Here is a 22,129-nt window from a genome sequence, read left to right as displayed (position 1 = left end):
AAACACACATTTTATAAATAACTATTGTTTACAATCAGTTTGAAATCGATTTGAAAAAAAAGTCGAATTAATAATATAATTATATGACACGTTGTGATGTCTATATATTAATATATTATACATTAATGTTTGTACCCAGGTACATAATAGGAGAGGGAACAGATTTTATTTAAAAAATATACAACGGACTGTTTGTGTAACAGCTATACTATATATAGGTGACAGTACACTTTTTAGACATAATTATGTTATTGGTTGTAAATTGTAATACAATTTGTGGAGTCTAAAGATAAATAAATACATAGCTTAATATAATACCTAACATGGTATAAAATTCAACACGATGAACAGTGAATTAATTATAATTAATTACAATGCAAATCGTTTATTATATCGTGAATCACATATAGAGTACACATGGTTTATGTATTACATTTATTATGTCTTTCATTCTTTAAAAAAAAATTGTTTTATTGATTCTTAGATTGGTCGTATGCATTTTAAACAATAGTCCAATATCACTTTGGGGGTGGTGCCCCCGCAGAAGGTCTGTGCCTCAGCATAGACATCTCACATCTCAGTCCTCTATAAATTATAATAGGTATTATATTATAATACCATAGTATATATTATATTGCAGATGTTGTAAGTAGGTAACAGTGTTTTATTTTTGTATTAATTATACAATCATACATTTTGTAAATATGGAAATATTTTTGTTTAATACAATGTGGATATCAAATTTTAGAAAAATATTTCTATTGTCACAGTGAAATCGTTTTAAAACTCTCCATATCTATTTAATTTTTAAATTAAAATTGAAAACACGCACTGTAACAGTATAAATTATAATATCGACTTGGCGCACATGGGAGTGATGACTGTAGTTTCTATATTACAAGTGAGGTATGCTTGATGCACAATTCCATATAAGATATTTGGTAGGTATAGTTATAAAAATAATAATATGATATAAATGTATTTATATTATGTATACCTACAGACTATGATCTATGGTCTAAATTCTAAATTATTGCCATAGCGGTATACTGCACAATATCAGGTTACAGCTCCATTATTATTCTGTTCTTTGTATTATCTTCGACTTGAACATTTACAATCAATTCAATAAACTAAGTGTTCAAACAACATAAATATATACAGTCTTATAGACTATTAAGTATGATTGACCTATTACCCATAGTTTATTTTTTAACCAAAGTATGAACTATAACATATTATAATAATAATAGTCGTACCATTCGCACTATGCATATCCATATACATAGGTACCGCGCCCACGTATTATATTATAAGTTGTAAGTTATAAAAATCGTCGTTTCGATGCCTATACAGTATACATATATTTTTTTCGCATTTATATATCACATTAATATATACTATATTTACCATGTCTTTATCTAAATATAAAATATGTTGGGTTATCTATATTCCCAACCCGGTACATAGGTACCTGCTATAACTCTGACAAAACAACGACACTTCTGTTTCAGATTCAAAACGATGAAAAACGATGGCGAAAAATATCGACTGCTCGCCATATTCATATTTTTTGCACAATGATATTACGGTGGCGTGCCCTGTTGGAGTACACGGTAATGTTGCACGATTTCGTATTTTGAATATTATTTTACTATTCTCTTTTTGGTCGGCGTTTTATACACGGCGGACGGACGGCGAATACGGGAAAAAAAACAACCACGACGAAAGGGTGTGGAGGGTGGGGGTTGAACGGAGTGACAAGATTGGCCGACGTGCGGTCCGGAGCTCCGCCGTTTTATGGATTTTCACTCGGTATCGACCCAGACGCGCGCGAGTGTCGGCGGCGGCGGTGGCGACCGCCGCTGCCATGGGGGAAGTAAAAAAAAAGAACCCGCGTGTTCATACGATAATATCGTACATATTATAATATATGTATACATATACAGCATTCTTGAAACCATTTTGGCCGACCCTTCGAATTTCATACTCCACGGGCCGGAGGGACAGACTGACGCTGCACTAGTTATTTCGAAACGAGTGCAAACGTGCACAGAGATCTTTAAATCGCATATTTCACATTATTATGGTTGTATACAGCTATCATGCATATAAAGGTACACTGCACCGCCATATAGTATAAAATCCTTTAAAATTTGATGAAACGACTTTCACAGAAACCGGCTATATTTTCCTAATTGCAAAGAAAAATAGGTTTTTTTAAGCATTACGCACGTTGTATAATGTATACTATATATTGTCATACGATTTAAAAATAACAATTACGATGTTTTAGTTTTTTAGCGTGTATTTTATAGTGTGTGCGGTACATACCTACCTAGCGCAATGATGCCCTATATAGTTGTGATGCGAAGAAGCTTTATCGATATAGTTCAATGCGAATAGACATTTAATTATTATAGGCACCACGTAGAAAATTAACTTTGAATGATATAAGTAACAATATTACTATATGACAATATTATGTAGATATATTAATTTATTTTATAGCTGCTTATCACAGTTCTTTTTTTCTTTGAGTCATAATAATCTATTAAGACGATTAAATAGACTGTATTACTAAAAATGATCACCAAAATATAGTGTATATTATATCTAGCAATATTTCGTGCATAAAATCTTGTTTAAAATGTACACTACGATACGCCTTTAAAACACATATTATATAATAGTATTTACACCACCATGTAGTATATTCTTCGTAATGTTATGTTGAACCGATGAAATTTCTTTTAGAATACGGCTTTTCCCCCCGATTTTCGGTTTTTAACTATTACGCTTGTTGTATGTACGATTGAAAAAACTTATATTTTAGTTGTTTTTTAGTTTTTTTAGTGTTTATTTTAGTGTTCATAACACAATGGTTTAGTTGCGTGAAGATAGATAATTTCAATAGTTCAATATACTACGGATAGACATTTATTATTCGACAACGTAAAAAATATTATTCTTTTATGATAACACCTATAACAATTCGCAGGTATATCAATTTAAATTTATCGCTGCTTTTCATATTGTTTTGATTTTTTGAGATCATGATTGTTAATGACTCGTTGCTTAATTCTGAAATGCATCTAGAAACGTGTTACATGTAGATTAAAGACTTTAGGTATACTCATATGACATATGTATTGTAAGTTTAACAAAAGACTGTAAATTATTTTTAAAAAAAATACAAATAAGTACGTGTTTGTATACTTACAATACATAATATAGTATATAGTTTTCGTATGCTTTATTTAGAATGTCGCAAGGTATTGTAATTAATATTATTCATTAATAGTGTATACGTAAATACTAATATAGGTATAAATAATAAATACATAACTGCTATTAATTATGAAGTTCACTAATTAAAGTTTCAGTAATTTAACATTGAATAGTTTATACGTAGCTATACTACTATACTAGTATAATATATTTATTCAACTGCAGGGTAATACCAATATACCCATACTGTACTGAATGTTAAGTCTACTCTTTATATTTTAGTCTATCATATATTTTAAAGTGAGTTATATCGAGACGCAAATATAACATTACAATTAAACTGTAATTAAATATGAATACCAACTACTACTGAACGGAACTTAACTCTTAAGTTTAATAATTCCAAAATGTTTGATACACTCATTAATCTCAGAGGTTGGCCTGTTGAACAAACTGGTAAAATAAATCTAAGTTAAATGTCAAATTTCGTTTCTGAAAACTTGCAAATCATAGAACATTTAATATTTAATTGTTTTTACATATTTAAAAAATGTATAAATGAATTGTTTTTATGCTCTGCTCAACATTTCGCAAAAGACTTATTACTATAGTATTAATAGTTATATAATTTGTGAAAGCTTTTAAAAGTTAACACACTCAGTATAGTCAATGTTTCAACACTATATTCTTATTATTTTATTTTGTTATTAAAACACCAACCAATTCACTTGATCAAAGCTTAATGTCATACCTTGCTATATAGTTAGATATTTAGTTTACGATTTATGCGAGTTTATATTAGTATATAAAAACTGAAATATTATTATAATACGAGTGTACATTTCTTATAGAAAACGTCATTCATTGCTTTTAATTTTTGTTCAAACTTTTAGATAACTGTATAGTTATAGGTAGTCAGGACAAATTTCTGTTTTCTTATTCCACTGACATTTGATCAAAACATAATATAGATTTATTAATCGTATGTATTAGCATTGTATCTCATTATGTTTATAGAACCATGCAAATAGATGCAAGCCATACACAGTAAACGAATATGAACAGATTAATTGCACATCGTTACGGCTTAATCGAAGTGTTGGTTTGAGTATAAATGTTTAGAGGCGTACGTAATTGATTTGGCTATGGAGGATTCGATTTGTTATCAGATCGAGTGTTATTTCATTTGAATCGCGCCTTACTAAATTCTACGTTTGCAATTTAAACGTCCAAACCGCATTCGCAAGGCTTTGATTGTATTCACAGCCTAAAATTGATCCACAAATAATGCTTTGTAGCATGTTAGCTACACGTATTTACCAGCTTGATTGTCAATATTATATATAGTAACGCATTAAACTCAAATTTGCTTTTTACGAAATGTATGTAGGTAATTATATGGTTCTTATTAATTAATTTATTATTATTGAATAATACGTTACGTTAATATTATAGAGAGTATAATAATAAATAAGTCACACAGTGGCAGTAAAATTGAAGATTTTAGAGCAAAACACATTATACTAGTTACAAAACACTAATTTCAAACATGAATTTTATATCGAAGGTTTAAAAACTGTTAATATATCAACTAAAATTATTATAATATAATTGCAGCAGAATACGAAAATTATTTCGAGTAGTCAATGAAAAGCATAAGATACTGTAAATAATATATAATAGCCAGTAACAATTCAAATTTGAATTTTTACATTTTTCTTCTTGGATAATTTTTTTTTTTTTAAATTAAGTTAGGATATATTTTACATGCACTCAAAGCTTACTTGTGGTTAATCATCAGGGATTCATTGCTCCCGCTTTATAGTAATCCTATAATACACGAATAATACAGTGTAGTGAACATTAGTTGAGTTTGTTTAATTTAATGATATATTTTGATACAAAAAAATGTGCATCTTAAAGCGAATCAAGCGTTTAAAAATATCATTGTTGTTTTGCATGATATAAAATAATTCAGTGATAATTATAATTAATTATTTATAATTTAGTTTTTGTTACTTGTATTCAAAACTAATATTTTTTTTATTAGTTAGATGCACAAGCAACACAATATTTTGGCTTTAATTTTTTGCAGCAGAAGCATTGTAGAAGCATTATTGTAGTATTTTTTTTTATAAAATATGCGTATCGATAAAACTTATTTTAAAAGCATCCTATCTACTTCCGGAGTCACATACTCAACAGTTTTATAGGTATAGTTTTATAAGTATTCTATACACTAAACAGTTACATAAAAAATCATTTTATAAAGGGAAAAAAATAATAACAATATCAGAAATAATAAATCTATACAATTTGACGTACAACTTATATAACTTATATACCAATAACGCATTTTTAGTCGAATATTTATAAAGTCGAGTCGATGAGTGATGGACAGTGGTGAAAAAATTCGTTACTGGTCGAAATCATCAGCCAAATAAGCTACAGTGATCAGATGGCTCGTAGATCCTACGTAATATTATACAATTTATTTTTAGTGTCGTCAACATAAATCATTAAATACCTTTACGGTTAAAAACATGCTTCACAAATAATGAATTGGAGCAAGAACGTATACCTACAAATCTAATGCGAAACTCATTTGTGTTCATTTAAATCATAAAATTGAGGACGAAGTTTAAAAATATTTTAATTATTAGTAGTAAGTAAATTGTTATAGAAGTTAAAATAAGGATTTTTCTGTTCTGCATCACTAATAATAAATCCTCGTAGAGATTATTTTTAGAACAACATCGAGCCTTCCGGGTATCGGTTTAACGAGTACATTGTATATAACTGTGTAGTATGCGTAAACACACTAACGCACAGAGGTGCAGATTTGAGTGTAACATTTTCGGTCCAGTGCACCATCAATATAATATAAGGGAAGGGTGCAGGGTGGTTAATACTGGTTTGTTGAGCGTATTTTGATGATGACCACGATGCTTGCGATTTTAATTGTAAGTAATCGACGATAGTCGTGGTCGAAAGTCATCCAGTTATCGTACACCTATGCGATACACCTATATTGAGCTCGTCGGTTATCGGTCGACAGTTACTTTTATAACACAAACAGGATTAGCAAGGCGTATTGTACAACACCAACCAAACAAAATTTACGGGGCGATTATACTTGGCAAAGGTATACTAAAACTAAATATACGCGCACACTTTGCAGCGAGTGGCGTATACGCGTACCACCTACCTATACATACATATATATATATATATATATTGTACACGAACGTTAAGGCGAAAAGTACGCTACATCACGTGCTTTTATGTACAAGATACGATATTATATTACGCGCACACACATATATTATACATGCGTGTGTGCACATAATAGGGGGAGAGAAAACCCTCGGGTGTGTATGTATATACGAGAACTCGCACACGGACACACGCAGGGCCATAATTTATTCGGCCGCCTTTGCAAAAACCGCTTTGTACCTGCAGCCCCGTTTCTGGGGCCGCGGGCGGGTCGACAGGAGAGCTCGCCTCGTCCGCCCCTCGCTCGCCGTCCTCCGCCGCGCCCCCGCTATCTATCTTTCTCTCCGTCGTCGTCGTCGTCGTCGTCGTCACCGTCACCGTCGTCGTCGTCGTCGTCGTCCCCGCGTCCTGTATAATATTATAATAATATTTTATGACGTAGGGAACGCACGCTGTATGCACACATAATATTATGTAGGTATACCGGCTATATATATTGCAGTGTGCGTGTGGGTACAATACACACTCGACACACCGTATAGGTACCCTTTTCGAGCGGTAGGCCCGGAGGACGACGTTATAAATATATGTGTACATATACACATGCGTATAAACACACACACACACACACACACACACATACATATAGGTATGCAAAGGATTGACGGGCACGCGGAGGAGAGAACGGCGCCGCCGACAGTGGTGTTGGCCCGGGGATTATGTAATTTACAATTCTAATTATTTCGAATATTATATACGTACAGAGCCATAAGAAGAACCTGGGCAACGGTCATCGGTCCGGTGCTCACGCAATTTTCACACAGCACACAATATTATTATATTATCGCGCCGCCACCGCTATATTATAATATTTATAATATATATAATAGCGTCGCCGCGTGGGATTATTCATGTACACGCATTGCTAAACACTTGCCGCCGCCGCCGCCGCCGCTACACACACACACACGCACACACACACACGCACACACACACATGTATATACACTTTTTCATAATGCAGTAATCAGAAAACTCTCCTATTGTGCCACCGAACCCGTGTGCGTGTGTGCAGGCCCCCGAGATGTGTGCGCACACCCCGCGCACCTTTGGCGTTTTACTCTCTTGACGTTTTTTATTTTTATTTTTTCTGTTTGAAAATTTCTCCGCTCTCTTTTTTTTTTCTTCTTTTATTTATGCGCTGTACCCGGAAGTTTGTGTTCTAATGAATGCCCCCGAAACACTTGAAACGAATAAAATAGCCGTGCGATTATATTATGTACACACGCGTACACATGTATATAAGTACGACGACCATTAATATGATATGCATTGACCGCGTGTAAACAGTATTATATATAGGTATATAATACATATACATAATATATATATAGGTATACGCATAGGTATACGCACACGTAGGTGTACATCGCTGGAATACAATCCCTTAATTATCGTCGCTGCAGGTTACTGTGTGTGTGTGTGTGTGTATTATATAGGTGGTGCGTATTACGTATATTATTATTATTATTATTATTATTATTATTATTATTATTATTATTATTATTACTATATACATATCCTATCGTGTCGTATAATATGACGTGACGATAGCGCTAATCACTTTGAGTCTGTGTGTGTGTGGTGTGGGAGGTGTACATAATATTTATGTATACGCGAGTCTCGCGCTCTGCACAATGTTTGCGAAACATAGCATCATTTTTCTAGGCAAATGTTATTACCGGCCGTTGTACGAATCCACCCCTATCGCAAGCAATATATAGGTACTCATGCCTATTATATATATTATGCTCATATACTGCAACGTGATTGTTTTAACTGCATAAAATACTCTTTGCTTCGATGCGATTTTAAATACTTAGAATAATTTTTTTTTTACCTACTATTCTGAATTCATAACACAGGTTTTTGGAAAAATTATACTTTTTACCATTTTTGATCAACTTTAATGTTTTTGTGCTCGTTTTAAATGAAATTTTTATGCATAGAATTTCTAGTATTCGGTTTCGACGTATGAAATTCAAAATGTATTTATTCGTGCAACCAAGAACTAACATTCAAAAAAGTAAAATAAAAACTAGACAAATTATAACTATAAAACATAATGCAAAATATTACATACTATCTTCTTTATTCCGAAACTATTTATTCTGTAATGACTCATAAATTATAATATATGTAAAAAATAAATATTTTTTAAGATAATAAGTTGAAATAAGTTAAAATAGTCTGAATATATGTCATCTATACACATCATCGCATTTTCTTTGTGATGATGAAACTAGTTAGATAAATAATTGCACCGTTTGCTATTTATCCTAGTACATAATAATAATATGTGTAGTGTAAATTAAACCTATTTTTACAAATATTTTAAAAAAACCATGATATGACACAATAAAAAAGGATAAGCAAAAAAACATAAAGTTCATGTCACATAACTAATGTCAGTGTTGATTGCTTCGCAGGACTAAAAATATATCTATTTATATATACATATGTTTATTAGGAGGTAGAATTACTATGATTTAAATATTATAAAAATAATTTTCAATTTTGAGGAGATATAAAGGTTATATTGTAGAGCCAAACACATAAAGGTACCTGATTTTTTAATGATTTTTGACTCATTAATTGACAATTGTGCGTTCCTATCATTTTGTCTTTCTAATGCAGTTATGTTAGAAAATACTAAATAACATGAAGTTGCAGGAATTCGTATGATTTAAAATATATTTAAACTTTTAAAAGTTTGTCACATACTATTATGGCGAAACGTGTGATATTTTTTTTCGAATTCTTTATCACACTGCGTGGAAAATGCATATGGATTTTAACGCCATTATCCACTGCCAGGGTCCCACACAAGTATACAAGGATAAGAGTTTTAATGGTCTGTTTCCGTCTGCAGACCAAAGTGCGCGCGTGTGTACAGATGTAAATTGTGTTCATTGCTGAAAACCTATGTGCGTTTTGTTTCATCCTTCACGTATGTATACTGTATAGGCTATGTATGTATAGGTAAGCCTGTGTGTATATTTACAGTATATACATAAACATAAGCGCATTCATATGTCTGCGCGTGTGTGTGTGTGTGTATATATATATATATATATAATTTATATATATATATATATGGAGAACGAGGGATAGAATCCTATTAAAGAACCGGACAAAAGGGTTTGCAGGCAAAAAGCTCGGCTTGCGAGTCGGGGAAAAAGCAGAGCATGCAAAACTCGTGTCCTTTGTAATTAAGAAAATAATTAATGTTTTATGCGCAACAACTGGCGAAAAACCAATGTTAAAAAAACACACACACGTGTATGTATATAATACACACGACGACAAAAGGTCGTTGACTAGGTGGTGTATGTGCAGTTGCGGGACAATGCGACAGTGTGTCAAAATCAACTGTTCACCAAGTTGTCGTACACAATTTTATATTTCAGTGAAACCTATAATGCACTGATGTTATGTTATTTTGTAGCTTAAATGCTTAATACGCTTTAACTAGAGAACTAACTACAAAAAGTTTGTTTTGTTTATTATTATCATACCTAATATATATATATATATGTGTAGCTCAATAGTTGGGGACTATATATAATGTATATTTGTAAGGCTTCTAGGTATAGGTAATAGATACATACTGTTCTGAACACCAATAAAACACCTAATCAAAATTCAAACATAAAATTCTATCGACACTTGTTTTTCTGTTTACAGATAATACTACGTTCGACCATTAAATAAAATTACATTTGATGAACATTAATTAGGCTATAGCTAATACCTATTACGCACATTGTCATGTAAAATTTACGAGGTAAATTGAAGTAAATATTCCAAGAGTTTAACTTGAAACTATGATTTGGAACATCAATGATCCACTTCACTTCATCGATTTAGATTTTAAAAAAATGTAAATATTTTTGTTTACCAACCATAGGTTTAATAATATTATGCATAGTTTACAATAATCCTTTTCGCGTTATACCGCGGGGGGTAATACTAAGCTAAATACTCACGTACGTACACAAGTCCGGCCATTTTCGTGATTTAAATATGTATTTTAAATACCTATGATCTATAGTTGTTACTTGATATAATGTATAGATATATTATAGCCACATCAATATTTGCGAATAAAGAACATGTTACATGTATTAACACTAGCAACTCCATTAAATATAATTGTTATACAAAACGTAAACGCGTAGTAAGGAACGTCTTAATCTCAAACATAATAGTATGTACCTAATATTTTAATGCTCAAACACTATTTTTTTATTATATTACAACAAAATAGCACTCGAATATAATATTCTAAAATAGAGGCGATGCCAAATATAATCGTGAATATAATAGGACCGGGATTGCAGGGGATGTTTTTCCCTGCTATTGCAATACCAGCACATCACATATATTGTATTTTCGTTTTTGTTATTAACAAGATATAAGCCCTTATTTTGATACAACGATTCCCTGAAAATGACGCCAATATTATAATACCGTGGACGATGTCCGAAGGAGCAAACTAATAATAATGATCATGCGGTAATGTATCGAGAATTGCCATTCAAGATTCATGAACATTTTAAACACATTATCTTTACCATCGCTGGTAGATATTAATATTATTTTCTTTTCTTGCTTTTGTTTTTAACTTGTTTTTTCGTATTGCCGTCCTAACGTGAACACAATTTTAACACTGCCACTGTTTTAAATATACATTTTGGTTTTACCTTATTTATACGTCCACTGTAGTTTTAATTTTCTGTTAATTATTATGCATAAACCACCATAATCGTGACGAGTGTACAAAGTAGTCTGTTCACGTATACGTATTGTTATCTGTAAAATTTAAACAAAATACAATTAAAAAAAAAAATGTATATTACTTTGATTTTATTAACTAAATTCATTTCGTTCAAAAACTAAATTGGTTATACTGCGCTTCTGCACACGAATAACTATTTTCAGACATAATAATTATTATTATTTTAGACGTATGTTTTCTATTTTCGATCTTATATAAAAATTTGAGTTCATTGGTATATTATATTACCTATTAAACTCCTTAAAAAAAATGTTATGAAATTCCATCAAGTAGGTCGTAGGTGTCTATGTATAATCATTTATTATATACGGTTTTATGTAATAGGATATCGTCATATTATTCCCATTTAGAACCTATGTCAAAATTCACATGAATATTACTATATTATACATTTACACAATACTATTATAATAGTAGGTAAATTGTATTCATCTAATTCTAATAGGACGGTACACAACACAAACATAGAAGCATCGACCCTTCAAATAATAATACACATCGCTGTTAGCTACAAACGTTGCTTTACATTATTTACTTTAGAACATAGGAAGTAGGTGTACCGTCAATGTGTATAATATATATAATATTAAGCCCTCGTGGTTAGCATACGTTTTGAATACTATCCATATAATAATTACTATTAACTTGTCTAGGATAGACATGGCGTTCTCAAGTGTCCGGTTTCCCATTTGTTATATAGTGCCCTACAACTATATCAATAGCGTGTTTACATAATATATAATGTTTATATTATGTATAAAATAATAACAACCTGTCGAACGAATAACCCCCAACGCACAACGATGCACGATACGTGGCAGACCAAAAATATCGTCGAAATACGTAATAATTCCGGTAAATCTCAAGCTCTATAGATCTTATGACCAAAGGTCATATGTAATATACTTAATAGCTTATTAAAATAATAAAATAAACTGTACATATAAGATTATCTGTAAGGTGAATGATACATCGTACTCTAATCACTGAGTCACACTATTTGGTACCGATATAGTGAAGTCAAAATGCGGAAGTCATGATAGACGATATTATAACAATATATACGATTGTCGATTAACCCGTCTGACTATATTACAAGTATAATACCCTTCAAAACCGTTTTCGCGGTCAATTTATATTATAAACAAAAATGTAGTGATCCTTTTTTTTGTTTATAATATTAAAATACATATTATTATTTATACTTTATACGAACAGTCTTAAGAGCAAAATTGTTTTCTGTTAAAGTGAAGATTAAGTTAAACACATTTAACATAATGTAAAACATTTATTAACTTAAAGCTTACAAACCGAACAAATGCGTCAATCGAATTTAAATTTTAATCGGTTCCCGAAATTCTATTCAACGATTTCTAAACTTTTGATTAGGTTCATTTTTTCATCTAAAATATCGATAGGTACTAATGCAGATATTTTTAAAAATAATATAAATGCCAACTTTTTAGTAATGAAGGTTTTTAAATATGGACTTCTTGTGTACAAAATAACTTATTAACATTTTAAACCCATTCTTTTTGTTTAAATAATTAAGATTTAACGAATTTCGCTAAAATCATTAGTACAATTAGTTATATAGTCAAATATAATGAGTATATAAACCCGGTTACTCGCTGAACCGCATAACTATAGGTTTCAAAATACAAAATATACTTATAACTTTAGTTATGGGTGCTCATATAGTTTCATATTCATGATAAATGTACAATTCATTCTATTTTTTTGCTTTGTTAATTTTTAGATTTTTGACAGTAATAACTAAACGTAAATATGAAATATAGTGTATTTGTTTTTATAATTACTTTTATTTAAAAATTACCTATTAGTTGCTATGTATTACAATACTAGGGAAAATTATGGTAAATATATTTGTATATAAGATTTATTTAAAGCTATACTCTAATAACTTTGTATAGGTACTTCGCCGTTTGTGCACTGCAAAAAAGTAATTATTTTCTCAAGGCTCAAGCACCATATATTGTATACTCACAAGACTTCTATAAAATAAAAGGCTTAAAGTTAACACACCAGCTACACAACAGATGCACAACGCTACAATAGATACACAATTAGAGCAAAACAAAATATTTGTACACCATTTTTGCTTTTAGTTTACACCATTATACCTAGTCAGTAGAGAAATAATTTAGTTAGTCACTAATTCCCTACCTTTTTTTTCGAATAGGTAAATGGTTTACTTAATTAACTTGCTATTTAAAATACTTACAAATTCTATAACCGGACATACACTTGCAACTGTGATTGTCAATCTTCCTATAAAATCAAACATGTCTGAAATTCGTCGACCAGATTGTTAATCTTTTTCTTTTCTTATAAATACATTGCTGATTGTCATTCCTCGAATGATAGCGTAGTAAAGCTTATTAAGTTCATTATAAAACACATGCATAATAATATCGACGTCCACAACAAAGAGGGAAGCAATTCAATTTTCCGATTTTTTTTTTTCAATCTGGTATTACTGTTTATCTGGATGTCCAGGAAAACTGATTGTGGCATAAATAATTAACCAAAGACGTTATAAACAAAAAGATTGAGTTACTGCCATTTTCGTTGGAAGTCCAAGAAAACAGTAACAACAAACTGAAAAAAAAAAATTATAAAATTGAGTTGCTTCCTTCTTCGCCGGGGACGTCGAATAATCGATATCAGAACATTCACATTATGTAGTTTATGTTCAAACAATATGCTTGTAATGAAGTGAAAGTAGACAGAAAAATTAAAACTATGATCGTAAAGTATTAATTCTAATACTTGTTGCTTTATGTTATTCCTAATTCATTATTATAAATTATAGTACATAATAGTTATTCGTCATATTAAAACTAATAATATTATTATGACATGAATGCGTGAGTTTATTTGGTACATATCATATTTTTTAAGCTGTAACTATAATAGAAATGAACTATTTTTGTTTAATGTAATTTCTACTTAAACTGCTAATACCTACCGTTATAATATGCTATTTTGTGTGAGTACAATTTCAGAAGAAAAGAACTGCTTTTATATTTCATATATTAATATCGCCAAGTATTGCTTAACCAGTTTGAAAACTTCAGTTTGAATGAATATATAAGCTTTATATTCCTATTTATTGTAGCTACATGCAGGTACATACTATTTATAAATATTTTCATTAAATTTACTAAACGTTTAACAATTTACAATCATAACCTAGTTTACCTATATAATTTAATTTTGAATTTTTTCTATTGAACAGCTTAATATGAAAAGGATAAAAGAAGACGGAACTTGTGAATAAAGTACTACATAGACATGTTTCGATCAATCAGGATTTACTGCAGCACGTCAGCAGTCAGCACCTATACACTTGAAGATATGTAGGTGTAAACATTATGATATTTTGAATCAATCGGTAATATTATTCAATTCAACTATAACACATATTATATCCATTATACATTTCGTAATTTTTTGAATTAAAAATGTATAGTCAAGTCATATATGTTTGAATATAAAATTTAAAAAAATAAATAAATATTGAACATTAGTGAGTAGGTACTCACACTTAATAGTATACCATGTACATACTTCATAATCGAAATTTCAAAAAATCAATGTTCAAATATTTTTTTTTCGCTCGTCCCTATAGTATGTAGGCCTTAAATTATAACGAATTATTGCACAATAGTTAATATTATTTGACGGTTTGATGAGAAACATAAAATATTTATAATCAATTGTTAAATCTGAAGCAGTATCGTGGGGATGTTTATTTTTGTGATCGTTTTTTCAACTAAAAATAGCAAACGCAAAACAATAAAAAGTGTAAAGCTCATAATATTAAGTGCAATATTACTGACGATATTGTGTTAAAGAAATCGATGAAAGAAAATGATTTTAATTTTAAATATTAAATGTAGCCACTCTTCTAAAACATTATTTAAATTTAAACATTATTTAAAACTCAGTTTAAGCATGAAAACTCAGAAATACGAATCATCTGTAGTACTTTTATGAATATTATGTAATATTATTATAAACGAAAATACTTTACGTTCAATATGTTTACACACACACACACACACACACACACACACACACACACACACCACACAGTTATGTATTATATAAATACATATAGAAGTAACTATGCAGACAAGCGCGCAAAGGTCTTTGCGGCCCGTCGGATCGATACGCCGCCGGCGGAGGAGAAAACCTAATTAAAACCGACTTAGCAACGTCCGCGGGAAAAGACCCCTGTCGGATTGCGAAGGAAAGAGGTGGAGAAGAGATCCCTCGTTGGCTCTTGTTTTTATGTATACGTGCAAATGGGGTGAAAACAAAATGAGGAAAAAAGCTAATGCGTATACGGTGTGCGGTCCAGGGGTAGTAGTCGTACGCTCGTTCATCTTACACACGTCCCCGTAGGGTTTCCTTTGTGCCTGTGTGCCGTTGTAAAAAAAAACCCTCAGTTCTGTTGCGAAATATACTTAGCTCTGGGAATCAAATATAAATTTAAATTTTTTCTAAAAAAATAAAAATAAAATAAAATGATAATCGCGTACCCCAACGCGAACTTTTCATTTTCATTTTTTTTTCCCACTATACTGACCCTCATCAAATTTGCATACGAAAACCTGTTTGTTTTTTACTTCAATCTGCTCTGTGCTAATATTAGGTGAACCGGAAACTATCACTCGTTTTACCATAAAACCACTATAATGTACATCAGAGTCAAAATATAATTTTATCTCTAAAATATTTACCAGTTATACCTATATATACCTATATAATATTATAGTTGACTTATTAAATTAATGCGTGGAATACAAATACCTATTAAACTTAATTAATATTAAAACACGAACCAAAATTATTATCTTACGCCCAAAAAAAAATATTTTTGAATATTATGCAAAAGTTAAAACCGCGCTATACCATTATATAAGTGCACCGTAATATCGGGAAATTTCGGAACAACGTTGTATCATATAGATAGTGTTAGGTACTTACATTAAATGGAAGCTATGGACAAAATCCGCATCCAATCACTGTATATTATAAATTTATGAGAATGTAGTAGGGATGTGGCCCAAGTGAAGTACATGTTCAACATAACCACCCACTGCTGTCGAGTCGAAGGGTAATTTTAGATTGTGAAATTAGAATACATAATTGCAAAAAATAGAATCAGCAAAAAACACTAAATGATAGTATTGGATACAGTAAGCTAATAGTCAGTATTGTGAAGGAATGGGGGAGGGGGGGTTAAGTATACTTAGTTTTTTACAGTTTTCGTATTTGAGTAATTTAAATATTAAATAATATATTTATTAGGAAAAAAAGTCATTGGTGGTGGCTGGGTTGATTAAGCGCCCCCCCCCCGGCTACACTTTTGCTTGGTATTATGTAAGATAATGCTTTTAATAATATCTTGATTTTTGGATCTATGTATAATCGATAGGAACATTATAACTGATCAAGGAAAAAGAAATTAAATATTCTGCTGAAAATCAAAATGCAATACTTACATATGTACAATAATTGTACCTGGTACATAGAACCTACATTTCATTTCAACTATGTTTATTCAATTTTGATTCACTTAATAATTCGTAGTATATGAGGATATAATGCAATGCAATATTGTTATTTAGATAAAAAATTATATTTTATTAAAAACAAATTATACATCTTATTTAAGTGTTATAACTGAGCGTGGGGCAACACAATATATAGCATATATAATATACCAATTGTTTTTCTACTTAAAAATAATTATTTATCACAATTTTATAAACAAGAAGTATTCGATATTCGAGAAAAACGTGCAAAATGATATGCTGTGCCTACATTTTGACGCCACCGCAAAATGACATAACTAAAGTAAATAATATTGTATAATAACGTGTTAAATATCTTCCACGTTTATGTTTAAAAAATAATACGTTAATAGGTAACTTTTATCTTGACGTATTAGCAAGGTTATATATTATAATGTGTGATTTTAAGTTTATTAAATTCATTGTTGACTACTAATACAATTATGATAAATAGCAAATAGGTAACATACAAAATGTTAGGTAGTGAACATAGTATATATATTAATGTCGAAATAATATGCAAAATATGTGTCTAAGGATTGTACCTATTATTTACATCATAGTTCTTTGAAGTGGATAAGGTGATAAATAATTTATTAGCCAATCGGAGTGAATGCGGCTCATCTCTCTGAAATATGATTTATATTTACTTATCTACTATTAATAACTCTACTAAACTTTAATTAATAAATAACTCAATAGAAAATAATAAAATTTAAAAAAAAAACATAATAGTTCAACTAGCATAAACAATACATAGCATGTTAATTGATCAATCTGTGTTTAAAAATATTATTTTGCTGTCCAAAAAGCACTTATAAAGGTCATCAACGTGACTAAAATAATTACAGGTAGTACAAGTAATAATAATAATTATTAATATATTATTTACTTTCTATTATATAATAATATTAACTTATGATCGTCTTATTCGTAAATGTATTGGTGTTTTTTTTTTTTTTGTTGATATTATTCAATAAATGATTTAATAATTTGGTACATTTTAAAGCACCAATATACTATCGTACAGTACACATAACCATAAAATTACGATGGAAAAAATCTTGAAAACCTTTGAACTAAACCGGACTTACTAACAACTTGGTATTATTTATTGTTAATAGGTACTGCAACCAACTGGCTACTGGTATTTCTAGATAACGTATATATAGCTTATAAACCTTTTTTCCCTAGTCTGGGTACTTTCGTTATTGCCGCAACAATAATTTTGTCCTTATCAGCATTGTCCGCACTTGGGCTTTTAGCACCGTTTCGCCGCATTTTTCGTGAGTATTATTCATGTAAACTTAGGTAATTTAAATTTTTAATTTATCCTCTGCAGTCTCGTATTTTTAAGGTAATTAAAAAACTATGCCATTATTGTAATAGACCTTAATGCGATGGGTAAACAAATTAAAAATAAGTGGAAAGATACTCTACAACGATAGTATTTTTTTAAATATATAATATAAACTTGCAGCTATATAAAATAAAATATAAATGTAATTATTATATGTTTATATTATTGTATATATAGGAACCTTATGCCTATCTACGAAATGAGTAGATACAATTGAATAGGATTTCAATATAATATTTATTGTTACTACGAACAAAGATACTATTTTGTTACTTCTCGTCCCTATTCCTCTTTGGATCGAATATGTTATAGAACGTATGCCGTATACGTGGGTGATTGATGCGATGTTAATATTTATAAATTATAATATATGTATAATATATTATATAGTATACTAATCACATATAATTTCAGGGTAAGTAGCAAAACGAGAGCAACGGCGTTATGAATCAGATTCTTAAACGGCGGTTCTAACAACTATACAATAATAACGTTTTTCCTTTGTATTTTTCTTATATACTTGACATTTTTTTTTACTAACAAAAAGTTGTGATTTATTTATTTTGTCATGTAAACCTGAGAACCACTATTGTTCTAAACATTGTTAAATCCAAATCTATAGAAGCAAATTATTAAAGGTCCCCACACACTGCAGCGGTGGCGGTGAAATTCTTTTGTCTTGGCGGTGCCGCCGCGGTGGCGGTGAATTGTGTCCGGACTCATTTTACCGCCACCGCTACCACCACCGCGGCAGTGTGTGGGGACCTTAAGGCATGTCAATTTTATCACAAAAAATATTGTAAACATATCTAATTTTTGGCAACGTTTTTCATTGGGTATGTTAGCTTTTATAAATAAATCTAATTCATAAATGTATAATATTCTAATATGTGTATAATGTATACATACATGTAAATACATTAAACGTGTAAATTAATAATTTGTACCCATTAAAAATAATATAAAAACGACATGACCACTGATAAGTAACTTAAATCCAAATAATTAAAATATAACCGTGGTATATCCTGAGAAAATAATAGAGGGATGTTTCGACAGTGCTATTTCATTCAAAGAGAAGAACGGATTATAATATGTTCATCGTCGAAAATAGCCAAGGTGTAACACGTGTTTACTTCCTTATACCTTTGATTACAGTTTTTATTTTTATTTTCAAAGTAAATCTGAGTGCAGATTTTAAATGGCGAAGGAGGTAACTGTGATGATTTATAGATTACCGAGTATCATTTATGCCGCACTCAGTGGATTTTCTTAGGTATAAACAGAACACAGGGACGTGGAGTATGATAATATAAATCATTGGCATAGCTAAAAAGTCGAGTTCAAATCGTGAAGTAGAGATATCAGTCATCTCTACATTTTTAAGTAACATTGTTAATTTAATTTAGAATAGGTATAATAACCTACCTTATAGATCATCACAATAATTCAATTTGTTTCAACTCGTACTCCGCTACCCCTGTGATCTTCGATTTATTACTCTTAAGAACAGGGTTACTCAGGTGTTTGTTTACTGTACAATATTATTACAATTCAAACATTTAATAAACATTGTATGTACGTTGCTATATCGTGTTTAATTTTGTTAGCTTATGAACGCAGGTCATACGTTTCTAGGACCTAATATAACTTAAAACTCAGAAAACGTTTTCCGGGAAAACGGTTCTATTTTCCAATAGGATATATAATATCTTATTATTATTATTATTATTATTATTATGTGGATAATATAGTTTTATTTAACTGGGCGTACATCGATTGCGCCGAAATTACCTTTTTACCTGTAAAAAATCTGTTGATTCCGCCGGCTATTGAAGCCGCCGAAGTTTTTTATTTATTGATTACGCCGGTTAATATTTGTAAATTATTTATTTTAATAAAAACAAAATATAAAAGACTATTATTAAATGCAGAAGAAGAAAGTGAAAGCTTTAATGAAGATTTTATGTCAGTCGTTCCCGACGACCCAGGGTTAAGAAAATTCTGCGATTATATATGTGATAATTTTATTGAGGAAACATCAAAATTGAATTCAAAAATGTGGGCATCACAGAATTCTTCAAATTCTTCCGAACGAACTAAAAACAGTTGCGAATCGTTCATTCGAAACTTAATACTCAATTTACCAAAGTACATCCTAATGAATTTTTGTTTTCGCATGTACTAAATTTAAAAATTCAAACTCATGAATATATAATAATAAGAGGGCTCGATAATAATAAAATAAGTAAAAATAAAAATTACGAAAAAAAAAAATATATATATAGAAACAATTTTTGAAGACTATTTAAATTAAAAAATTGATAGATTTAAGTATATAAAACTGGCATCAAAGCACTATTCTGAAAAATAAATCAATTAATATTATTATTATATTTTAATTATTATTTACTGTTATTTATTTTATTTGTCTTACTATTGATTTTTTGGCGTTAACTAAATAAATTGTAAAACATATTATTTTACTATTTTAATAAATTTTACTTAAGAGAATGTTTGAATTTTTTTTTGAAATGTTTAAATTTAAATTTAAAAAAATTATGGTAAATTAAGTGTATCTTATACCCATACTATTGATTAAAAAAATACAGTCAGTCGAATCAACATAAACAAATATCCTCCGAAATTGATAGCCGGCGGAATTGATATTAAAACGGCGGAATCGATAAAACCCCACCTACACGGCTGTGTATATATTACATTATTTATTACTCTATAGTGTAGTAGTATAATATTATCATACAATTTTTAAGCAAATACTGCACACTATTATAGAATAATATTGTTTGATAACATATTAATGCCGAGAACAGAGAGAATATTATATTCACGATTAAAGTATCCACTTTTTTATTACTTTTGTAAATTTCAAAGCCTAATTTTGAATTTTTTTCATGTCTCGACACTTCTAGAGTTTTATATTAAGTTATAGTTTAACCGTTAAGACTAAAAACAATATTGTGAGATGCCGGACAAAAAAATGGACTCGCGACAATAGTGTATCTAAATGGCCTATACGCAGAGTTCCGTGTTCTGAATTGTACAGATTTAAACATTCCGAATAATATTATGTTTCGGAATCTGAAATAAAAATGTATCGAGTCATCCAAAGAATTCAAAAACTCGAAAACTGATAGCAACATATTATATTATAATTAGGGTTTTAAAATTTCATGAAATTTATTTCCTTGAAATATTTCATTTCAATGAAAAATAAAAATAAAAATATTGATTGAAATAATTAAAAATAATGGGGTTTAGATTTTGATATTTATTTTTAGACCTTTTTTTAACTACACCAGGGGAATTTGACAAAATAAGAAACAAGTAATAGCCCATCCATATCAGAAATTAATGTTGGGAAATGAACGTCTATATTTATTTAATAATCATATATTCGTACATTGTACCACGTAAACGCGATACTCTCCCCAGTCCCTAACGACGTTCATATGATTATAATTTATAATATTATATAAACGAAGAATTTATAATATTATTGGTTNTGTGTGTGTGTGTGTGTGTGTGTGTGTGTGTGTGTGTGTACATGTGCGTAATACGTACAATGTGCGCGAGCAATAATGATATAATTAACAGTCTCAAGCTGCGCAACGGTCGTCATGATATTAATATTATACATAATATATTATAATGCTAAATGTGTTGTAATTATTATGCGTTACAATGATATAACATTATAATATATCGTGCAGTGTAGGTTCACCACCGGTATTATACACCTATACCGGTATACATCATAACACTATAATATTATGCTCGTGTAATTAATATCGTATATTATTGTGTTATTGTCTTTATTACATAACTGCGC

General features: G+C 30.0%; 1 long non-coding RNA gene across 2 annotated transcripts; it reads left to right on the top strand.

Moving 5' to 3' along the window:
* Positions 1 to 1,622: 1,622 nt before the first annotated feature.
* LOC111033351 lies at positions 1,623 to 19,865 on the top strand. Of its 2 annotated transcripts, XR_002604402.1 has the most exons (4): positions 1,623 to 14,459; positions 14,570 to 14,725; positions 18,041 to 18,202; positions 18,691 to 19,865. It is a non-coding gene; the product is annotated as an uncharacterized LOC111033351 (long non-coding RNA). The 2 variants fall into 2 exon arrangements; XR_002604401.1 differs by lacking the exon at positions 18,041 to 18,202.
* Positions 19,866 to 22,129: the final 2,264 nt, after the last annotated feature.

Source organism: Myzus persicae, unplaced genomic scaffold, assembly GCF_001856785.1.
Source record: "Myzus persicae strain clone G006 unplaced genomic scaffold, MPER_G0061.0, whole genome shotgun sequence".
In the NCBI taxonomy this organism is placed as follows: Eukaryota; Metazoa; Arthropoda; class Insecta; order Hemiptera; family Aphididae; genus Myzus; species Myzus persicae.
The sequence above is the reverse complement of the archived record's forward strand: the minus strand, read 5'-3'. Positions and strand labels throughout refer to the sequence as shown.